Genomic DNA, 24506 nt, shown 5'->3' with positions numbered 1-24506 from the left:
AGACAGACTCATAGATAGAGAGCAGGATGACAGGAAAGGTGGGGGAAGGTGTTGGGGGGAGGGACTGAGCAAAAAGGAAAAAGGACTCATGGACATGGACAACACTGTGGTGACTGCAGTGGGGAACAATGTATAAGGGGAACAAATGGTAATGGAAAAATACAACAAAGTTGTTCTGAAACACTGATTAGAAAAAAATAAAATAAAAAAATACAAAGCAATATCCTGTGAAAGATATTAAAAGAAATGATTTAATTCATTAAGCACAATTGCAAAACAACTATACATAGATGAACAGGTAGCTTACTGTATCTATTGCTGCATAACAATTTGTTCCAAGATTTAGTTAAAATAAACATCTATCTCACAGTTGCTATGAGTCAGAAATATGGAAGCTGCTTAGCTGGGTGACTTTAGCTAAGGTCTGTCAAGAGGTTGCAATCAAGCTGTCAGCCTGGTTTGCAGCCACGTCAACATTACATTAGAGTTGAAGTCTGTTTTCTAAGCTCCCTAATATAGCTGTTGATAAGTTTAGTTCCTCACGACTTGTTTAAGGGGGCATAGAGACGCAAAAAGTCCAAGATGGAAGCTGCAGTCCAAATCCACCTGAGAACTGACATACCATAACCTCTGTCATACTCCATTAGTACCAGATCAACCCTGCTACAACGTGGTTGGGTACTAAGTGAGTGTCAGTATCAGGAGTCAGGGGTCATTGTCGGAGAGTTTTGGGGATGCAGAGAAAGCAGTCAGAAAATGAGGTTATACAACAATACACACAATTTAGGACATAAAATGTGTGTGTGTGTATATATACACACAGTATATATATATATTCATTTACTTATTATAGTCTGTACCTTGTTCTCTAAAACCGTTGCCACTAGCCACAGTGACTATTTCTTTCCAGTTGCACAAGCACCTCTGTAGTGCTAGAAAGTCACATGTGAATTGCACAGAAATATACTGTATTTAACTTGCAAAGAAAGATAATTTACATCACATTCATGAGAGATGGAGGGAAAGCACTCCCAAATATCAAATGACTCAAGTTTTTGTAAAACATTTTCTTGTGTGGTTGAACATAATATAAATGAAAAGAAATAAACAAAAGTTAGTCATGCTCACATTTTGCTTCATAAAACAGAACTTAGATATTGGAAGGACTCCTGGTCACAAAAATGAAAATTTACTTGAGCAGGTAGTTTTTAATTTAAATAGAAAATTGCAATATCCAAATGCAAAGTTGAACTTCAGTTGCTGAATGAAAGGGTATTATATACAATAAATACTCCAAATAATGGAGGTGAGTTTTAATTCCTCCTATTATAGTTATTTGCTTATAGTTAACTAAAATATAAACTTTTTATTCAAGATATTAGACACAGATGCTCTTTTGGAACATGTCATCTGATCAACACCTCATTTTACAATAGCGTCATGTAATATAATGAATTATCTATTGGTGACCAAGAGAAATTACAGGCTTAACTGACAGAATAATATATTATCAATGTGTCCTTATGGCAAATTACCTTTGCATTTTGCTACAGTCATCACTGTCTATCTAAAGTTATTTTAATACCACTAAAACTCGGCAATACAAAAGGACCTTACCTGTTACCAAGTGAGTTTAATTGATTGCTTTTGATTTCAGTTTACTTGAATGGTTTGGAATGCAAAGCAAAACAAAAGAGTGTTTCTCTCCTGCTGTGTATTCCTTACAGATACACATCTGATGGTTGTCAGACTAATATGCAGAGAAATTCACCATATTTTCCTTCCTGAACTAGGTTGTATTTTCTAGACACATAAACTAACTACAACTGAATATATTTTTATATGAAAAACAACTTCTCACATGCCTCAGTTATGCCTCTGTGTGAAGATTTTGAGGACTGTTAGTGACAGAGAACAGATACGACTGAGTGGGAAGTGGTAGCATAGCTTTTATGGGCAAGACCCAACCAGCTGAGCTACACAAATCAGGGCAATAGCATAGCTTTTAGACCCATTCCCAACACCTCTCAAGGTGGCAGGAAATGAAGACCCTTGCGCTGTAAATGAAAACCTCACAAACTAGCCAGAAATCAGCAGATGGTGAACCCTCAATACAATTTAAAAAATAATGTTGAATTAGGCTATACAATCTTAGGTAACCTAGTAGAGGAGTCTTGTTGTGCCTTTTTTATCAATAGGGGGATACAAATATTCATCAGTTTTGAAAACGAAATCACAGTTGCCATGTGATGGCTGTCAAATAGGTGGCCCTCAGTGAGTTTAATTATCCATGTTGTATTGAAATACTATTCCCAGTATGGGATAACCACTTTTGCTGAAAAAGACACTAAGTATCAGAAAGCTTTGAATGATCACCTTTGTGGGAGAACATTTGGAAAAGCATGTAGAGAAGCAGAGCTTATGCTAGGACTGCTGATCACATCAACATCTCCCTTCTCTCAGAGGAACCCAGAACCCTGGGATAAATACGACGGGAATTTGAAAAAATACTGCTTTTAGTAAAATAAGAAAAACTAAAGATGGTTAAGATAATCTTGACTTCATGGTCCTTCAGATTTGGGTTCTGACTTCTGCTCCAAAATCCATAATCTCTGCCATTTTACCAAAGCTCGTGTTTTCTACATTTTAATCTGTAGAAGGAGGAAATATCCCCACTTAATTTACAAGATTATTGTGAGTAATAAATAAAATAATCATGCCTTATACTAAGCTGGGTCTCCTCCTTGTATTAAATAGCTAATTAAATATTACAATGGTTATTATGTCACCAAAATAATTTCCAGAGTGAATCTTAACCTTGGAAAAGGTCTTTGGATGGAGATGAGCAAATTTACTTTCAGAACATACTTGAAGACCGATGCTTTCAACCTTGGCCTTTCAGTGATTGATCCACTCACTTTTTTTGACAGTTAACTACTGAAAATTGCTGTATTATTGTTGTCACTTTTTATATTAACACATTTTAGTGTCCTTTTAAATTTTGTACTTTAGTCCCGAGCTGTCTCAGATAGGAGTGAAACATATATACTTTTAAACCTTACAATGTAAATCAAGTGTTAAAATGTGTAAACCATGCCTTAAGTTGAAAAAAATATGCACTTTTACTAAAATAAAGAATCCTAGGAACTGTTTCACATTAGGCTGCTGCTGTCTTCTCAGCAATGTTAGACTTCTGTCTTTAATAAAAGTCATGTTTTCTCTATAATAGTGGCTTTTTACAACAAAAAGTCACTTTTGTTGCTTTGGAAAATTACTGAGAAGAATTATTCCTCACATGGCAGTTGAGAAGATAAACAACTATCACATTATTGGAGCAGGCTTTCTTTGTGACAGTTGATATAATAGATCCCAATAAATTTAACTAAGACACAGTCCTTCTTTGGGAACAGGAGTGAATAAAATATTTTTACTCCAATTTTCTTCCAATCCTAAAATATTTGCCTATCAAAAAATATATAGTCAGTTTTAATTACAATTCATCAGTTGAATATCTACCACAGGAGTCTAAAAACTGTAATGAATAAGAATATTAGCTTTGGAAATATCTCCCTAAGTGTTAGTTTGTAATTTCTGGCAAGATGTCATGACCTTTTTTTCATGTAACTTTCCTGTCCTTTAAAATATGAAAAATATCAACTTATCAAAAATAATTATGTGATTAAATGAAATAATGCATGCATGATACAATGTCTGACATATAAATTACTAAAATAATTCTTGTCTCCACATCATGGTGAGAATATTGTCATTTTTTCTAAGTATTGCTCTAATGCTATGAATAAAAAAGTTAGCTAGGTATTGTCCAAACCAAATCTTACTTTATTAATGCAGTCTTTGTCCATCTTCTACTCAGAAGTTCTTTCTCCTCGTGTCTACGGTACTCTGACAGGTGTTCAGTATGATTCCATACATGCCTTTCTCTGTCCTAAGTGAGAACCTTGAGATCTGCATCTTCCTCTCTGAGAACTTGACCCATCCTACTTCCTCTACATCAGGTCCAGCAGAGCACCTTCTACATCCATGGGCACAAATACAAAAGAACAAAAGGAGTGAAGAGAGGAGAGCAAAAGGAGGCATGGAAACAAAAGGAGTGAGTGGAATAACATGGAATTAAAAGAAATAAAGAGATTGTAACATACAACACAAAGCAAGGAAGAGAAAAATTATCTGCTAAGGCATACAGAGAAAGCTTCTAGTTTCTTCTCTTCATTTCCTTTTATTTAGTTATCTGGAATTTGCTTACCAAGATTCAAATAATTTTTAAGGATAAAAGTACTTTTGGCCCACACATCTCAAATAATTAAACTTATTAAATAAATTCTGATTATGAAGAAAATTGCATTTATTTGAACAAAGCAGTTTAAATCATCATGTTTCCATAATACGATATAAACTAAAGCTGGGAATGTGGTTTTACCATTAGGGTATGCCATGATGAATGATTTCATCATGTAACTGATATGTTTTCATTTTCATTTATACCTTTCACTTAATTTTATTGTTGTTTTTGATTACCAGCATGATTTACAGTTTCATAGCAGTCAAACCAATGTTGCTTCTATCATGGCAATTTCCCCTTCTCTCTCGTCAATTGCCCCCTGATTTGTTTCACGTGTCCATAATTTTCCAAATGCCCCAGGAAAAAGTTAATTTCAAGTCTTAGCCATTAAAGGGAATCCTAATTAATTTAATGCAACGATGATAATTCTAATCTCCTTTCAAATGATTAGGTAGCTAACGCAACACAATTCCTACTAAAGAAGCACTGAAGAAAACTTTGGAACTTCTAGGAAATATACTTTAGTTATTAACAAAAAAAGGGAAAAATAGGGGAAGGCAGACTAGATGAAAGAAGGTGAAGGGATCAGCCCAAAACATACACTTGACCCATAGACACAAGCAGCGGTGTGGTGACGACCAGAGAAAAGGGTGCTGGGACACCAATACTCAGAGGAGGTGAGTCAATGGAGAAAAATGGGGACACTGATACTAGTGTAAACAATAGGAATAAAATTATAATAGTGTTTTCCTATGAACAATAATAGTGCCCACTGTTTTGATGCTTGGAACTGCTGCAGCAATTTACAGCTGAAGAGGTAAATTAACAAACTTGATGAGGCTGAAAGGATAAAAAAATGTGAAAGGAATTTGGGTTCCTAGTAACTGTTGGGATGCAAATAATTCAGTAGCAGAACTTATTACATAATATGATAAATCCCTTTATCATTCAAATATTTTGACTTTGGTTTTTGAGTTCCTTGCCAGAAAAACATCTCCTATTTAGCAAATCATGTCTAGCTAGATAATTAAAATATTTTAGCTAATAGATACTAGTCTATAGGGTTCAGAAACACCAAGTTATTACTAAATATGTTTTCTAAATTGAAATATCACTCTTCTAGTAAACAATGTTTTTTTCCATTTCCTTGAACTTATTTTTTATCCCACCCTTTATTATTTTTTTCTTCGCCTTTTTAAATCTTCTGGGACTCTTTAAATATGAATATTTCATAAAGTGAGTCATTTATAACAGCAGAAAAAGTACTAGGCTTTGTTTATTATTTAAGACAATTTTCAAAACACTATAGTAAGTCATTTTAGAGAAACAATTAGCTTTAAAAATCATATTTAGAATCTTTTAAAATTTGAGTTAAATAAATGTTGTATCTGTAATTGCCTCACTCATGTGTCAACTGACATAAAACCATTTTAAAGCTACTTCAAAAAATCTACCAAACCATAAATGAACAATTCTTTAATATCACTGTACCCTTCAAGGATCAAAAAAATTATCAGAGAGTTGTCTATGGTAAAGAAGTGTCACAAAACGCAATCATGTTTTAATTTATGGTTAGATAACTAAAGCAGCACGAACATATACATATGAAAATATCCTAAAACACCTGGACCACAAATAGAACGTAATTTTCACAGCTAAGGAAGAAAATTAGTAAAGGGAATGTGCTTGGCCGGCCCCTCATCAGATCCAAATGAGATAAATGTTGAAATTTTCCTGTGTTGGAGGAGATGTACAAGATCAATTTCCCCAGTGATCTGAATAAATTCATTCCTAATCTGCAAGTAATTGACATTCAGTGGTTAGAATTTAATTGCAATACTTATTTACGTAGCCAGTTTAATGAAGGCAAAGGGTCATTTTACTAATCTTGAATTAGAGGAATAAATAAGAGGGTAAATTAATGTTCTGAGTCTTCATACTTCTTGAAACTCATTTTCTCAGTTCTGAACAGAAAAATGCCAGGCTGGCACACAATTTAAATGGTGCTCATATGCCTGGAATATCTGTCTTGTGAGCATTGATCCTAATTAAAATTCAATGTTCAAGAATTATACTTAAAAATAATATTTTAGAGTAAAATATAAATGCTAGTTTTTAATATAAAACTGATTTTATTTTATAATGTGTATTATATAAAGTTTGAATACTGTCCTATCTACCACACAAATTTATTTTTAAAAGATCTTTTTCTTTCATGGTTGAATCTTGCACTTAAGTTTTTGAGGTCTTAAGAGTTAATCTACATATACATGCTCAACTTTCTGACAAAACTAAGAATTTCATATTTTATTATCATAATTTAGTTTGGGTTATTAGAGTCACATTTATCAAATATGCCAAAGTTATGTCTATACTTATGATGTGAGGTTGGTGATTAAATATGACACAATAACTATTGAATTATTCTTTTTTCTTTTTCTAATAGGCTTTATTTTTAGAGCAATTTTAGGTTCACTGCAAAATCAAGTAGAAGGTATGGGGACTTCTCCTATATCCCCCGCCCCAAACCTGCACAGCCTTCCCCGTTACCAATAGCACCCACCACAGCAGTACCTCCATTCCAATGGGTAAGCCTGCAACAACATCACTTTCACCCAAAGTTCACCTTGGTGCTGTACATTCTGTGGGTTTTCACAAATTTGAAGTGACATATATCCACCATTATACTACCATACAAAGTAGTTTCACTGCCCTGAAAATTTTCTGTACTCCGCCTATTATCCTCTGTTAATGGCTAACAAAAGCTTGACCTTAGCTTTGTGTTTAAGATTAAAGTATGTGAAGGTTTAATATAGCCTTTAACCATTTCATTTTTTAAAAAGAAATGTGAAAATCTCAAGGATTTTCTCAAGGAAAGGAGTGAAACTGCAGATGTAACCTTGTGTAGTTCCACGTGACTACATGCGAGGTGAACTCTGGTTCTCCTATGTTAAATGTTCATTTATTCTCTACATTTTCATTTTTGAATTTAAATCATCTGACTCTCATCAAATTTCTTCATGGTTTTGAAGGGAGATGGTCTTTTTTTCTTCTTATTTCTTTCCCTCTCTTTAGTCTGTTTTTTTTTTTTTTTTTTTGACTTTACGGAGATAGAAGTAAACATCTGCCAGGTGAGCTGGATCTTGCAGGCTGCTCTTGCTCTCCCGCTGCATTGCTGTGGTGACAGACACTCGGGCTGAACACTGCCACCGTTCCCAGCCATCTGCAAGGGCTCCTTGACATGAGAGAATGCTCACACCTGTTTGGTGACAAGGTTAGATAATATCACCTCCCGAGAGGATAGAATCACTGGTATTAGCTGAAGTGTAATCAGCACTCCCAAGCTTTCTTTGTTACAAAACACGGCAGGATAGAGTTGGAGACCGCGCACTTCGGTGTCACTTTACTTGTGCCTTTGTTAGAAATTTTGCTGAAATGTGAATCCTTGTAACAGTTAAATGGTTGGAAAGCAGGAGATGAATTTTTGTTGGTTTATACTATTATTCTTGTGTATTCTATTACAGTTGTCTCAATTTCCCCCTTTGCCTTCCTCTGCCCAGCCCACCCGCTGCTCCTACAGCACACTCCCACACCACTGTGTGCATTCATGGGTCATCTATACGTGTTCTTTCACAAATCTCTTCCCCTTCTTTCCATCAGTTTTGCATTTTAAGACCTGATGAAATGTCTGACAACATTGCCCCCTAGCAGCTACCAGGGGTTCTGTGACATTCTCTCTGTGAAAATATTAATGATGTTGTTTTTCCATGGAGCTCCGACTCATAAGTGGAGGAGAATATGTAACTCTGGCAAAATGAACTCTTGTTATCAAACTTCAGACATGTTCCTTGATAGTTATTGCAAAATAATGACACAACACATTCCTATGTATCGTCTCAAATATCTTAAAATACTCTAATCTCTTATCAACCCAAAAGCATTTTAAGTAGAGGCATAGCTGTGGTCACACAGATAACAGTTTAATATAGTTTAAAATTAGTTCTATCTCTGAAATTAGTTCCAAAGCTATTTTCTCAACAAAATGGTGCTTTTAATAGAAGAGCAATACTTGCATGCAAAATGACTGAATCAGAGGGAATTCTTGAAAAGGGGGATAAAAAGAAAGACTTGAACTTTAGTGTTGATACAATAATTTTATTCTACTTAAGCAGTAAATATTTCATGGAATGAATGGCAGGGTGTTAAATGATAATTTGGCATGCGAGAATACATTATATTTGCTTTTTTCATAGTTTGGTCAAAGGTAGGGTTACCAGGTCAAATGCAGGAAGCCCACTTAAATTTGAATGTCAGATCAACAATGAATAATATTTACTATGAGTATATATTACTCCTTGTGCTAAGTAATTCTAACTACATAATTATACTAAGTAAATTGTTATTGTTGATTGGATTTTCAAATTTTGCTCTGCATCCTGTATTTTTCTTTGCTAAATTTGACAACCCTCATTTAGTAGCAATTGTATCACACATTGTTGGTTACTTAGTCAAGAACACTTTCTCATTTTTCCTTCCAATCGATTAGCCCCAAAAGGTTAATTATGATCAGATTAAATCCGTATAGCAGTCTTGTTTCCTTTGTCATTTATTGGCATAGAGTGAAGACAGGATGCAGTCAATGAGGAGGAAGGAGAAGCTAGTGAGGATTTCTAAAGTGGAATAGTTCATCCTGATTCATGGGAGGGAGAGCGAGAATAGTTGTTTCCAGTGGGCCGAGGGTGATGGGACCATCAGCCTCACTATTCCCACCTGGAGACTTCCTAGATGGCTGAATGAATGACAGGACCAACGTCAAACATAAAGTATCAAAGTCTATCAGTGCTCACACCAGTGGGAAGGAGGGGCTTCCCCAGGCACAGGGTGGTGCTTACAAGGCAAGTGGGAAACAGCAGTGTCACAGAAGTAAAAGTATTTATTTTTCATTGAAGAGGGTCTGTACTTAGTATAAGTGCACCCCATTTATCATATATGAAATCTAAGTGAGCTAGGCAGTTATAGGTGTCTGCTAAATGATTTCTTTCCCTAAGCTTGTCACTGCATTCCTTAAGAATAATTTAATCACTATCACCCACAGGTCGGCTAGCATGTCGACTGAGAGTTGGCCATAGGAGAGGTGAGTATGAGGATGTCAGTAAGCATCTCTTGGTCAAATGGCAAATAGGTCAAGGATTTGTGACCCTATCACAGACTAATAATCTCTTCTTCTTATAGCAGTTGATGAAAAAAAGAACATTGCATCGCCTTTTTGCTTCTTGTTTGTGTTGTTGTTACACAAGGATGTACAACCAGGAACTATGGTGGTAATTCTGCAGCAGTGATACAACTAGCACTGGAAATCACAGACGTAATGAAAAAATCTGCATCCCTTGTATAAAATCTGGGTTCTCATAGAAAGTGTCAGGCGTTGTACCTCTTGACCCTTTGTTATTAAAAAATTCTTAAATACCCAGTATTTCTTGCAATTAGATGCATATCAACAAAATATTAAAAAGTCTCAGTTCCCTGATCTCTCTTATTTCTATGAAAAGAAAATCTCCATAAATATTTGTGGAATTATTCTCTTGTATTTAAAAATATTTGGAAACATAGTTAAGCACAAGACAAGCAAGTTCCCCTGTGTTAGGGCTGTATCATTAGAAATGAAGAGGGGTATCCTAGAATTTAGCTAGGGCACCTAGGTGAAATGGTAAAAAATAATGGAGGATTAAATCTGATAGATTAGGTAAAGAATTAATAACATTTAATTTTGTGATTACTTAGTCATCCTGCTATCTAACAATTGTGCTCTAGGTTTTATACATGCATTTGAATCACAAGGAAGCATTAGAAGTAGAGATATATATTCGAGAATTATAAGTACATAGATGGAAGTTAAATGTGTAAAGAATGACCTAGGGGAAGAATGTACGTGGAGGAGAAAAAAAAAACAAAATAAAACAAAACAAAACAAAAATATACAGAAGGAAACCCCAGGATATTTCCTGGCATATTTCAGTTTATTCAGAAATAGGAACTATTTAATATAGAGAAAAGCATCCCATGAGAAATATCAAAGATTCTTTTAAGATCAATTACATTAAACGCTGCTGCACAGTTGCTTAAAATAAAGACAAAGCAACTTCATTGATTTCAGCAATAAAGATGCTCATTGTGACCTTGGCAGGAACTTGAGGAGCTCTGTCTTGAACTGAATTAGGTAAGTTAAAATGAAGAGAGTCTCAGCACTTTTTCATGTGAATTGTTTTTTTGCAGTAAATGGGGAAAAATGAGACAAAGGATCAAGAGAGGTGTCCCATCAAATGCATATATGTGTATGCTTCCAGTGACTGCTGCTGTATAGTTCGTGAGCAGTAAAGAGGGGGTGAGTTCCAGAGCAAAAGAGAAAACAGCAGTTTTTGATAACAGATAACAGAAAGTTTTGCACTGTAAAATTAAACAATATAAAGAAACAGATAAATAAGTTTGTTCATGTGGTAACAAAATAATTATAAGGTCCTATCTGATGGGATCCATTTTCAGAATAGGTTTTTCAGGCAAAGCTGCCAGCTGTAAGGGAAGAATGGAGGAAGTGTGAGTGGTCTGAGGAGGAACTTGAAAAAGCAAAATAATTACCTGAGATCAAACTAAATGTAATTAAGTCATATTTGGATAGCTTGTTAAAGTTGTCCAGTTGAGGTTTCAATTTAACACAAAAACAGTCCATGAAACAGGTCATTTTCTCCAGAAACGTTAGGACCATGGATATTTGGATTCAATCATTTTTGAGAATTCATTTAAGGATGGAAGTGAAAAGCAAGAGTAGTGATCACCGTGAAAAGCGGATATTGTTAAGAGTCTGGGGACATTAATCTGTTGAAACAACTGCTAAAATACGGAAAGCCGAGTTTTGAAGGAGGTGGTACAGAAGTTTCAGGTTGCGACTATGAGAAAGAATGCTGGGAAATTGGAGATATGATCGAGGAGCTGAGATAACTAATTATTTACTAGTACAAAGATAACGTATATGAATGATTAATTTGCAAGAGTTACAGATTTAGAGATTTAAAAAAAAACAGGGTTCAGCAACTGACCTATAGTTGTGGAGAAAAAAAAGCAGAAATCTGTATCTGATGAAACATATTTAATAGATTTGAGCTTTTGAAGCAGAAAAGAAATGTGACTTAAAAAAAGGTAATGAACTTTAATGCATTGGATATGGAACAATAAAGATAATAATAACGGTAATTTTAATACTGTCTCCATTTAAGAATACTACAAGTGGACAGTGTCCTCAGGAGAGCATGAAGAAATAATGAAAAAAGTCTTAAGAGTCCTTTAAAAGGAAATGCCTGCTTCAACCATATTTTGCACTAACTGGTGTTTCTTCTGAAGTTCCTGATGATGTCTGAGGTGGTCTGGGGTGGAACCAGTAACCGTCACTAATATAACGAACCCCTTTTTATTTGATTTTCCCTCTAATGCTAGATGGTGATTATGTACTCATTTGTGTAAATATCAGAAACCACTAATGTCCTATGATTTGGAGGCCTCTGGAGCTTTACTGGGCATTTAAAATATTCTCCCTACAATATCCTGATAGAAAGTCAAAATAGCAATGAGAACAGCAACAACAAGCAAGACTATATATAGCAAATATTTGATAGGCATGTTAGTTTAATGCGTGTGTAGAAATACCTCAATTGCTTGCTCATCTTCTCTATATTTAAGACACACACATACCCCATACCACACAGAATGAGTATCTCAAAAACATCAAGAGTTCTAAAATCAATTTAACATAGTGATTAGTTGTCATGTAATTTGAAAACTGTGCTAAGATAATTCTGATGTGGTTTTAAAAATATGGGACTTTTATGACCCTATAAAAAGGTAACGAAGGGGAAGAGTTGTCAAGGAACATGAATAAAGGACACATGGACACAAACAGATGGGGCTGAAGTTGAAGGTGGGAGGTGGGGATTGGTGGTTGTGGGGAAGAGGCAGGAGGGAAAGGGAGATAACTGTATTGAACAACAATAAATAATATAAAATAAAATTAAAACTTGCTATGTAATGGTATATTAGGTTATATATGATGTGAATGAAAGTTTAGTGTAAGGTTGTTACCTGAAAATACCTAAGGTTTAATCTGTTTTACTACCCCAGATTGTTTTTAATCTAGATGAGTTACATTTCTTGAGTCCAGAGTGCTCGCATCTTTGTTATTGATATATAAACTCAAGATAGTATATAAGATTCTGTTAAACAAAAGTTGTCTATTTTGTACCAATGATAGCACTTAATAACAGTTTTAACTCATCTTTGTAGTCATGCATGTTAACAACTCTAAAACATTCTGTATAGGTGATTGTATATTTGAATATTACTGAGTTTCAAAATTAATAAGTATAGTAGCTTTGTTTTACATGCCTGATATAATCATGTCTAAGCTATGTGCCAAATACTGTAATTAAAATGTTAACACAATTAATTGCAATCAGTTGTAAATGATTGAAAGTATGTTAATGTTCTAGATACTAGTGAATTAACCAACATATGAAGATAAGCTGTCATTAGAGGTCATGTTTATACAATTTGAGAAATTTTCAAGAATTAATTTATTTAAATCTCACCTGAACTCTCTTAGGTGAAAGTATTATTATTATTATCATTATTATCACTATCATCACCATTTTACAGATTAAGCAAGTGTAGCATAGGAAATGTGCATAATTTGCCCAACATTAATCAAGTAGTCAGTTGTATAGTAGGGTTTAAAGCCACACAAACCAAGTTTCAGAATTCACATTTCAAGCAATGTCGTACATCTGCTTCCAAAAGCATACTATTAATGGTCATTTTCATTTGAATGCTTTGAATTTACTTTGTGAAATATTATTTCCCATAGAATTAAATATAAATGAGTAAAACACAGTGAATTGCCTTTCTCTTTTCATTAGCGTAGTTACTGATTTACACACTTTGAAAATAATCAAGAAAAACAATGAAAAAACAGACTTTTGTGAAGTTTGCAATGACAAAAGATAAAACATCCAAGTTAACAAATTAAATCGTCAAGCTCAAGGATAAAGCAATGCCTGCTTAACAACAGAATGTCAAGAGAGAATATAAAGAATTCATGGACTCTGTAAGATATTTTATTCATGTATTGGTAATGAATGCATAACTATTTGAAAACATTTTTTGACATAACCTACATCTTGGAATATGAATAGTTTTGTTTTTTAATGCATGGCGAGATCACAGATACATTATTTTGCTTATTTCATTAAAATAAATAAATCATTGTTATCCCATTTATGTTGAAACTATACTGAATAAAATCTGCTCTGTAGTAATTAGGAGTTTTATTTCTCTGATGGAGAACAACAATGAATTTTTGAAATAGAAATAAATGTATAAAGTGACTCAATTTTTATTGTAAATTAAAATAAACCTGATATTTTACTGATGATTTCCTTCATATGTATGTTAGTGAACACACTTGAGTTCTTCTAAATTTCAAGTCTAATAGTTTTTTAAAACCAAACCTGAAATGCAGCCTAAGAATCTGGAGTTTGAAAGCAGTGATTGCAAAACTTATGTACTCAGGTTGCCAGCTAACAATGGTTTGTGTGGGTATCAGAATTTCATGCACACAGTGAACACTTTTTTAGTGTGTGGCCCATTTGAGTCAGAGAGGTATTTGCTGTTTATCCTAAATTTCAGTTGAACTGGGTGTCTTGTATTTTGATTTGCTACATTTGACAACTGGACAGATCCTGCCTGGCTCCTTGGACCTCAGTAACCTTATGGGGCATTAGTACAATTTATCTTTATGTTAACTTTGGATTTAAATTATTTGAAGTTCTGCTTTAATTTTTATTCTAAAAATATTTAAGCTGCTTCATGTTATTATGAAGGATCATTAAGACAAGTGTTATTAATGAGCAAAATGCAGTATGATTTGAATATATTAGCAAGACAGAGCAATGAAACTTATAGGAATTGAGTCCATTCTCAGAATATCCAGAAAATTTTTGGCTAAAAAATACAGCAGGTGTCATGTATCATAATTAATGACAAATTATTTTGAAAAAAGTAACTGTAGTAGAAATCTTTTATAAAAGAAATTATAAGTATGGCTTCTTGCTCCAGAAAGCCATGTTTCTAGGCTGTTTTAAATTTTATTTTTAGCTTGTAGTCACTCACCCTTTTATTCAGTTCTCATTGTTAATTTGCACAGATAATTTAGAAAGACTGGTGAAGCACAGAATATATTTGTCTTGTTAATTTTGTTAACAACTGAAGCTACAAGGAGAGTGCTTTTCATAAATAGCTATGACAGCTGCATCGTTAAAAGTATGAATTCTTCATTCAGCAAATAATCTCTAAAGTGAAGACATGATGCTTCCTTCTTGTTTTCATTATTCTTTGCTTAAAGAAAAGATCCAAACAATTATGAGATGGGTAACATACACTTACACAGAAGAAAATGCCTATAGCTCTTATAGTGACCATTTAGGGAAATAGAGAAAGGGAATCTCAACACTGTAAATACGCCATAACCTAAAGAATCTCCAAGATAGTATATATTCCTGTGTCAGGAACCATTTCTATGGAAGAAACCATATTTTCTTTTTGAAGAGGAAATAGATTTGGTGATCTCCCTAAGTGTTACTTCACCTCATTTTATATCACTGATGGTGAAGAAGTTGATCATATTTTAAAAGCTTTCTTAGGCAACTCTATACCTTTCGCACTATTAATTCTGATTTTTAAAAAATACCAAATTGAAACACAATTATAAGTTCTGGCTTCATCTTATTTTTTCTTACTTAATAACCCTTAAGTACTTAGTCCCACTTTTTAATTCTAAAGCAATGCTAGAAAAAATAATCATATTAAAAACACACTTCTGTTACCTGATATAATAGTTTTAGAAAGACACTGCTAGTTCCTTTCCTATATATTTTATGTATGTATGTAAATGCCTATCACATTCATTGTATTACACATGTACTTTTCATCCTATGGTTAACTAAATAATTATGCTATGAATTCTCTTTGTACTGGGTTAAATAGTTGAGTGATATAAAATATTAGTATATTTTAATTATTTTTTAAATATCTACAAAGTGAGTCTTTGAGGTTGTGGGCATATCCTTGACATGGTAGAAGCCAATTCTTGTGAAAGACTCTCTCTCTTGGAAAAGATAGAAAAATTATTCCTGTCCTGTATGTTTTACAAAAGAAAATGTAAAGGTCACCCATTTGAAAAATATATAAAAGTCATTTGATATCTAAATGCAAGGACTCCTTTGTGTATATTAATTGTTCTGTTAAGTAATATACATCGGGTTGTTTTTAGACTGAATGCTTAAAGAATTAATCACTTAGAATATGAAATAACTTCTGATTTTGACTAGTCTGCTAGTATTCAGGATCTATCAGAGATGTTATTCAAATCTGAGTGATCCTGGATTTGAGAATGATTTATGAGGGTAAGTGAGGTAGGATCTCCTGTAGAAGAATTTCCTGTGAATACTGGTCATTTCCGAACAGGATTAAGTCGGTTTTTACTTGAGTAAGGAGAAGTTCCTTGGACACAAATTTGAGCTTCACCTTTGCCATGTTGGAGTTTTTTGTAACCATGAGACCCTCATGTTGTGGTTAGGAGTTGGGAAGCAATTGTTTTTGACATATTTTCTTTTCATACAGAGACCCATAAAATGAACATTTGAAAGCTTGGTAGCTTCTCGGGGAGTTTAGAGGAAACTAAATGTATATATGATATAAATAAGTACGAGAAAGCACCCTAAAGAATTCTGACACCTCTGCATCAAAGAATAGCAATGTGGAGAGTAAACAGAAGCAGCAAATGACAACTACTGTGAGTAATTTTTAAAAAACATATTACCAACAGATTAAAAAAGTGTTCTACAAAAATCCTAAATGCATTTTTAAATATTTTATTTATTCATTTTTAGAGAGAGGGAAAGACAAGGAAAGAAAAATCAATGTGTGATTGTCCCTCATTCATCCCATCCTGGGAGCCTGGCCCACAACCCAGGCATGTGCCTTGACTGTGAATCGAACTAGCAACTCTTTGGTCCCCATTTCACACTCAATCTACTGAGCTACACCAGTTAGGACCCTAATTTTTTTAAAGCATCACAGGATGATTGCATTGGAAGTAGTAAACAACCAAACATCTTTTCCATTTTACACCTTTACCTTCTAAGATAGTTTTCATGGGAGTTATTTTTATTTGTCATTAGAAATAAATAATAAAACACCATTCTTTTTACAGAAAATTATGGAAGACTTTCCCAGAACTAATCTATTAAGTGATTTGAACAAAACTATATTCATCTACCTAGTTTCTACTCTATAAAACATCAGGATTTTCTTTTGAATTTTAGACTAAAATTGATAACATTCATAATATGACAAAATATTATGGCCATAGAATCCTCAAAAAGTAAAATTTTATAAGAATCTTTAAATAATGACAGTTAAAATTCTTAATCTTCAATGTGATTATTGAAAAGGGTTTGTAAAAGAAAATACTCAATGATACCTGAATACAGCAGTTGTCCAAATATTTGGGAAAAAATTTTTGAGTTTTGTTCAGATATTTGGAATCATATCTATACCACATTTCTTGACTATTAATAAATACAACCTCTCTTTGTGGTAAGATATTCAAAATCTGTTCCTTCTACAATTCAATCATTTAATTAATTTAAACAAGTTTTATGGCATGCTAACCAGTAATTCCACATATTTAAATTCCACAATTTAACATGTTGCACAAAATAAATATGAAATGATGTTTTCTTTCCAAAAAAGGTTAATATTTAGCTCCAAAGATGGACTTACACAATTAGAGATGATTGGTAGTAATTATCTGATTTTAATCAGATTTTTGCAAACATAGATATTTTAAATGAAGATCTCTGACTTTTTAAGCTCAAACTATTTTTGCTTCTGCAATATTACCTGTAAAACTTTCTCCCTAAAAAGGTGAAATTTTTAACTCTTCCAATTCCTTTTAAATGGCTGCTGCTCTTTTCCTGTGACATCCCCAGGGTGTCTGAAAATAAAAATGAGTCCCGTGTTATGGGTTCGGGACATGCACCTTGGCAATTTGAATATTTTAGCTGAAAGAGTCTAAGAAAAGGCAGGTGCGGGAAGGACCCTCTGACCTCTCCGGAAACAGGTCTTGGCGTCTCTGTAGGAATCCCAAGGGGAAGACATTGCTGCTTATCCCAGGTTATTACACTCACCCCATATTCTTTAGTTCTGTCATCTTTTCCCATAATTGTCATTTTTTTATCAAAAACCTCTATAAAAATACTCAGGTTTAACCATTTTTGTGTGTTTTTTTAAATTTCCTTATGAACTCTCCTATTTCACATAAAACTTAGATAAATGTGTATACTTTTCTCTTACTCATCAGTCATTTGCTACAGAGACCTAATTGAGAACCTGTAAAGGTAGAGAAAAAGATATTTTTCTCCCCTACACCTGTGTGCATTCCACCCATACACTGCAGAACTTAAATACTTGTGTTCCTTTTAAACTCATCACAGAATAGGTGTTTGATTTATTCTGTCTTACGAAAAAACTCACAGAAATAATAAATATTTAATTTTTAATTGATTTTGGTTTATATGCCAAGATCTGTGTGATTGTCTTGCTAGGCATTATCTTTCATATTTGTAGGAAAATTAGGGTGGATTTCACATTTTCAAAGATGGGCACTGAGAACTATTAGGTTATTTGCTAATTATAACATGACAAATAATGAAAAGAGTGAATATTAGCCCCACTTCTCCTGTATTCTTTTTTTTAAAGCTCTCTTTTCTTTTTAAAAATTTATTTTTAGAGAGAGAGGAAGGAAGGGAGAAAGAGAGAGAGAAATGTCGATGAGTGGTTGCCTCTCACGTGGCCTTCATTGGGGGCCTGACCTGCAACCCAGGCATGTGTCCAGACTGGGAAATCAAACTGGCGACCCTCTGGTTCACAGCCCGTGCTCAATCCACTGAGCTACATCAGCCAGAGCCGTATTCTTCATCATTATTCTGTGTTGTAACTTTCCTCAGTCTTCTCACATCATTAAAAACTAACATTACAAAAAACTTTTTAAACTGAACTACAAAAAATAGGCTTTCTTGTTGAGAAACAAGATACCGCAATGTCAAGGTTTCCTTTGCATGTGTCCCTCCTGGTAGCCCGCTGCCCAGTGCCTCCTCTCAGAACAGGCTTTTTGTTATGAGCTCAAGTAACTAGCTGGCCCCAGCGTCTTCATTTTCCTCAGTGTCTCATTCCGGCGTCCCAGAAACCACATGCACCCAGTGAAAATCTACATTATTTTGTTGATGGTTTCCTTTGCTGTACAAAATCTTTTTGGCGTGATGTAGTCCCATTTGTTTATTTTTTTCTTTTGTTTTTTTTTTTGACTGAGGAGATATATCAGAAAAAAACATTGCTACAAGCAATGTCCACAATTTTAATGCATATGTTTTCTTCTAGGATTTTAATGGTTTTGAGTCTAACACATAAAGTAAGTCTTTAATCCATTTTGTGTTTATTCTTTTGTGTGACACGATCAAGTGGTCTAGTTTCTCTTTTCTGCATATATCTGTTCAGTTTCCCTAATGCCATTTATTAAATAAACTATCTTTAGTCTATTGTTTGTACTTCCCCCCTCTATCAAAGAGTAATTGAATATAAAGGTGTGAGTTTATTTCTGGGCTCTCTATCCTGTTCCATTGAGCTATGTGTCTGTTTTTATGTCAGTGTTATGATGTTTTTATTACTATGGCCTTATAGTATAGTTTGGTGGGAGGTAGTAGATTCCTCCAACTTTGTTCTAACTCAAGAAGCTATTGCTATTTGGGGTCTTTTGTGGTTCCATATACAGTTTTTTAATGTTTGTTCCAGGTTTGTGAAATATGTCAATAGTATCTGGATAGGAACTGTGTTGAATCTGAAGAGACAATGCACTGAATGGGAGAATGTATTCTTTGATAAATCTGATAAGAGGTTAATAACCTGTAGAAGACCCTTCTGCATGGGGTGGGCCCAACCCCCAGTGGCAAACATTTACTGAAAAGTAACTTCCTAAAATCCATGCTAAACCTTCCAAGGACAAGTGTAACCAGTTCAACAATGTTTGCCTGTTTCATTTGCAAATATCCCTCTTCTGTGATGTGATTAGCAGCATTGGCTCCTTTGTTTTCTGTAAAAGGTAACTACCTAAAGCAACCTGTGCATGGTAAATGAGGACCATCATGCAATGTGCTGAGAAACCCAATAAAGGCTGGTCACAGCAAGGGCAGCAGTTTTTGCTCCCTTAAGAGAGAAGCCATGCTGTCCCTTTTCCTCCACCGGACTTGGTAGTCTGTGTGAATATATCATCAATAGTGATGTGGACACTACAGGCCCATGTCCACATCAATAACCAAAATTTATAAAGAATTTATCAAACTTAACAACAACAACAAAAAAAACAATTGAATTAAAAATGAGCAAAGGACCTGAATAGACTTCTCTGAAGAAGAAGATGTACACGGGGCCAATAGACATATAAAAAGAAGCTCAAAGTCACTAATCATCACAGCGATGCAAATTAAATCCCCAATGAAATATCACTCACACCCATCAGAATGGCTTCAATCAATAAATCAACAAATAGCAAGTACTGAGGAAGATGTGGAGAAGGGGGCAATCTTTTGCGTTGTTGGTGGGAATAGAGATTGGTGCAGTCACTGTGGAAAGCAGTATGGAGATACTTCGAAATAGTGAAAATGGAATTTCCTTATGACCCAGTGATTCCACTTCTGAGAAGTTATCTGAAAATACTTGAAACACTGGTTCAAAAATATATGTGCACGCCTATGTTCATTGCACCGTTATTTACAATAGCCAGGATTTGGAATTAACCCAAGTGTCCGTTAGCAGATGAGTGCATAAAACAGCTATGGTAGATTTACATAATGGAATTCTACTAGGCTGTAAAAAAGAAAAAAAATTACCTTTTGCGACAACTTGGAAGGCCCTAGAGAACATTAAACTAAGTGAAATAAGTCAGAGAAAGACAAATACATGTGATTTCACTCATATGTGGAATCTAATGAACAAGCTGAACTAACAAATAATACAGAAACAGACTTACAGATAGAGAGCAGGTTGAGAGCTGTGGAGGGGCAGGTGTTGGGGTTGGAGGGATTGAGCAAAGAAGAGCAACTAATGAACATGGGTAGACAGTGATGTAGTGATGTGTGGCGGGGGGGAGTGGGTGGAGGTGGAAGAGCATATAAGAGGAATAAGTGGTAAGGAGAAAATACAAAAATAAACTATTAAAAATAAAAACTAAAATGCTCTTGTCACAGAAAAAAATCAAAGTTACAACATTCTATCTATATTATTGTATCTATATTATTGTATCTATATTACTATAGATAATATCCATATTATCTATACAACATTCTACCTCCATAGTATTGATTTTGGGAAGGGATAAGGGTGCAACAGCCTCATAGTTCAGTTACCTGATTTCTCCCTCATTATTTTGAGGACATATTTCTACTAAGGAGTAATGTTTACAGCTGTGTTTTGTACATTTAGTTCTTTCTTCATATAAGTAACCCTCACTTGTCCCCAAGTGGATTTGATCATCCTAGGACGGAACAATCAAGGACAGCCAATATTCTTTTGTTAATTCCAGTTCAGACTAGTGAAACCGATAGCACGGTGGCAGATCACTGACCCTGGGGCAAGATGGTGACAGGAGGAAGCATTATACTGAGCATGAGCAAGGCAAGTGAAGCAACTAGGTAGGGGGAGCCATGTAGCCAGCGGCCACACTGGCCCCACACGTTGGTTCTGAGCCTGAGACTTGCCTGTATAGCCACGGAGCAGTCACCTGCAGTTCCCAAGGGATGCTCCTTGGGATGGGAGAAGAACCTGTGTATGCCGCCTTTGCTATTGTTTTAGTTGAGCGGGAGTGGGCTTTCCTCTGGGTGTCCAGCAGGGGTTGGGCTTTTGAGACAACCTTCTGCATTCTTCCAGATTGAGCAGCATTTGGATAAAGACCTCTTTCCTATCTCACTAACCTCTGCCTCTGAAATTTACCTCCTGATGCCAGTGGGCAGCCAAACCCCTGCTTTTGGTTCAGCAACATTATCAGAATTTCCCAGTTACCATTCTAGGTTTTTCTATACTACAAAGTAAAATTTTGCTTTGTGGGTCATGGGGGTCAGGAAACATGGTAACCTAAACAACGATGCATGTTTTCTTTGCTCTAAAATTCCATTTCCCCCTTCTTTGCCTGAGTTGTATTTTCATAAACAGTAAATTGTCTTTGTACTCAAAAATATTAAATATCAACTCTCTCAAAACAAAACAAAAACCTGTGTCAAACACATGTCCCAGGCCCAACATTGTTTATTAATGAGTGTCGTTAAATATCAAACAGTAATTGATTTACATTGGAAAGAATAAAGTTGCAGTCACAGCTACTCCATTGATTTGTTATATTATTGGAATTACTCTAGGCTCTGAAACTGAGACAACCTTGCCTGTCATTGTCTTTCAAACACAGAAATTAAAAACTTGGCACTGAAGAGGAGAAAAGCATAGCAATGATAGCAATCACAACAGCATACAAAGCCCTGTTCCTTAGCTGATTTTCTAATTTGCACTCCAAATTCCCAACTGTCTATCAGCTAAAATACTAGTAGCTATATGTTTGCACTGTCAGAAAATAATTTAAAATATTCCTCTGCCAGCATGGACACGGGGCTCTCACTCTTATAAGCCTACAATTTACATCTTCGAAGATTAAAATGCGTGACCAATTGCAGCAGGGGAAGTGATGTGAACTTCATAGTGTTCTGCAAACTGCTACTCTGAGACTAGAAATGGGGGTAAAAGGTTCAATTGCTATTCATTTGATCTTAAGATTTTGCTTTGTCAGGGAAAAGTAATGTGTTTGGGCGACAGGATATTCAATCTGTTTCTGGCCAGCAATTGATTGTATACGCTGTGATTTACTATCTGGAAAAAGAAATATTTGGAAATCACAGTTGGAGTTGGATATTTGGCAGGTTTCTTTAGAAGCAAATAATATATGAGAAGATTTACTCCTTCCCTTACTTATAAAATAGCGTGCCTGACTTCAATCATGCAATGTGGTTTTCTAGGGGGTGTGGGGGTGTTGGAACATTCACACCTCAACATATGACTAGTTGTAACTTTATTTTTCAATTTTTGGCCAAATCCTATGTCATTTAGACAAATGTTGTAAAAAATGGCAGAGTTTCATAGTTTAAAATATTCTTACAAGTGTTACTAACTTACTTTCTAGGTAAGAAAATAGGTGTAAGGAGGAACCACTAGTTAGTGGAAATGCTGGAACCACATTCGATTTTTCTCACTTGAAGTCGTTCATTAACAACTCAAGGCAGCAGGTAATACTTGAGAACTGAATAGCTTTTTATGTGCTCTTTCATTCAATATGTTATCATTTCCACATTTCGAAGTTTACTAGCCATCTCTGCAAGAGTAAAATATTTACATTTTTTAAAAAGCAAGCACCATAGTAGAGGCTGTTTATCATGGGAAGATTCTTAAGCCATTTTTGTATTATTTGGTTGCTCTCAGAAAATTCCCTCATCTTTCAATTGTGAAAATTGTAATATCTACCTCACAGTGTTGTCTGGAGAAATACTTGAATGGAGTTGTGTAAAGTACTTGGAATAATATCTAGACACATGGTAAATGCTATATATATATATTATATATATATATATATATATTATATATATATTTCATTAGAGCTTTACTGCTCTGGAAAAAAGGTAAAGCTTAACCAGTTGAAACACACTTTTATACTTCATTACTGAAACATAAAACCAGGTGAACTTTCTCTTTGAATAAAACAACTACTGTTGTCTCATTTGGAAAGCAAAGTGTCTCAAAGTGCAATCAACTATTTAGAAGGTGTGTTATATAACACAAAATAGGTTCAGGTGATTCATTTGACAGGCTGAGGCAGAATAATGAAATAAAGAAGGGTCATGTATGACTTCTACTCCTCTTCATCAATAAGCCTACTCTTCCGGGCCCTAACATTTGATATAAGATACTTTAAATTGTCCTTTTTATGGGAGGGGGAAGGGTGAGAAAAACATGAAAAAAAACCTTCATTGAATTCACTGAATTGTATATTACAGATATTTTCATGGATAGTGGCACCCTGAAAGTAATACTTAAATAATTTCCCAGCATGGCATAATCTGTGCCTGTACACATTTTGCATAAGTTATTACTTTCCACCGAGGAATGAAAATGAGAATTGTTTAAAATGGGATATGCTTGATAGTGAATCAAATTTCTCTAGTATGTAAATTATTTCCTGGGAGTGAGTAAGGCACATTGGGAGCAATTTAATAAATGATACCCTGGAGGTCTGAATGGATTAATGAACCTGATTATCCTTCTGCAGAAGGAGAAAACTGTCTGTCACTCTGCAGTTAGCCTCAAATGAGCTCTCCATGGTACCACTATAAGGTATATTGTGGGGAGAAAGGAGATAAATATAGGTGCCCCATTTAATACTTCTTAGCGTAGAGATACTTTACATGATTACTTTCTTTCTCGGTACGGTGTCATTAACAAAGGAGCATATGTCTTACTGGGACAGAGTGTGAACTTCTTCTGCTAAAAAAAAAAAATGGATTCTGCTGCTGTGGAGCCTGGCCCAAGGTGAATGTCATAGTATTTTTCTCAGAAATGCTGGTGCTCAACATTGTACCTTATTTCATCTGCAGTGCTTCACAGGTTTTTCCCATAAAGCACTTCTATGGATTGGGCAGAGTGTTCCTTACCCAGACAAAAACAAAAAAACAATATATAGATAATACAAATGTAGACATATAGATATTGCTATATATGTATATATCAATAAGAAAATATAGTCTCTTACCTTTTGTTCAAAATAACTTACTAGGTTGATATTAATGGGTGACAGATTACAAACGTAGAGGCTTAAAATAACAAAAACGTATGATCTTATTGGCTTAGTCAGTCTGGGGTACTTTAACGGAAATACCGTACACAATAGGCATTTATTTCTCATAGTTCTGAAGACCAAGATCAAGGTGCTGGACAGTTTGGTTCTTGGTGAGGGCCC

Source organism: Sturnira hondurensis, unplaced genomic scaffold, assembly GCF_014824575.4.
Source record: "Sturnira hondurensis isolate 20B ecotype Veracruz unplaced genomic scaffold, ASM1482457v3 Scaffold0015056, whole genome shotgun sequence".
Lineage (NCBI taxonomy): Eukaryota > Metazoa > Chordata > Mammalia > Chiroptera > Phyllostomidae > Sturnira > Sturnira hondurensis.
Note: the sequence above shows the minus strand (reverse complement) of the source record.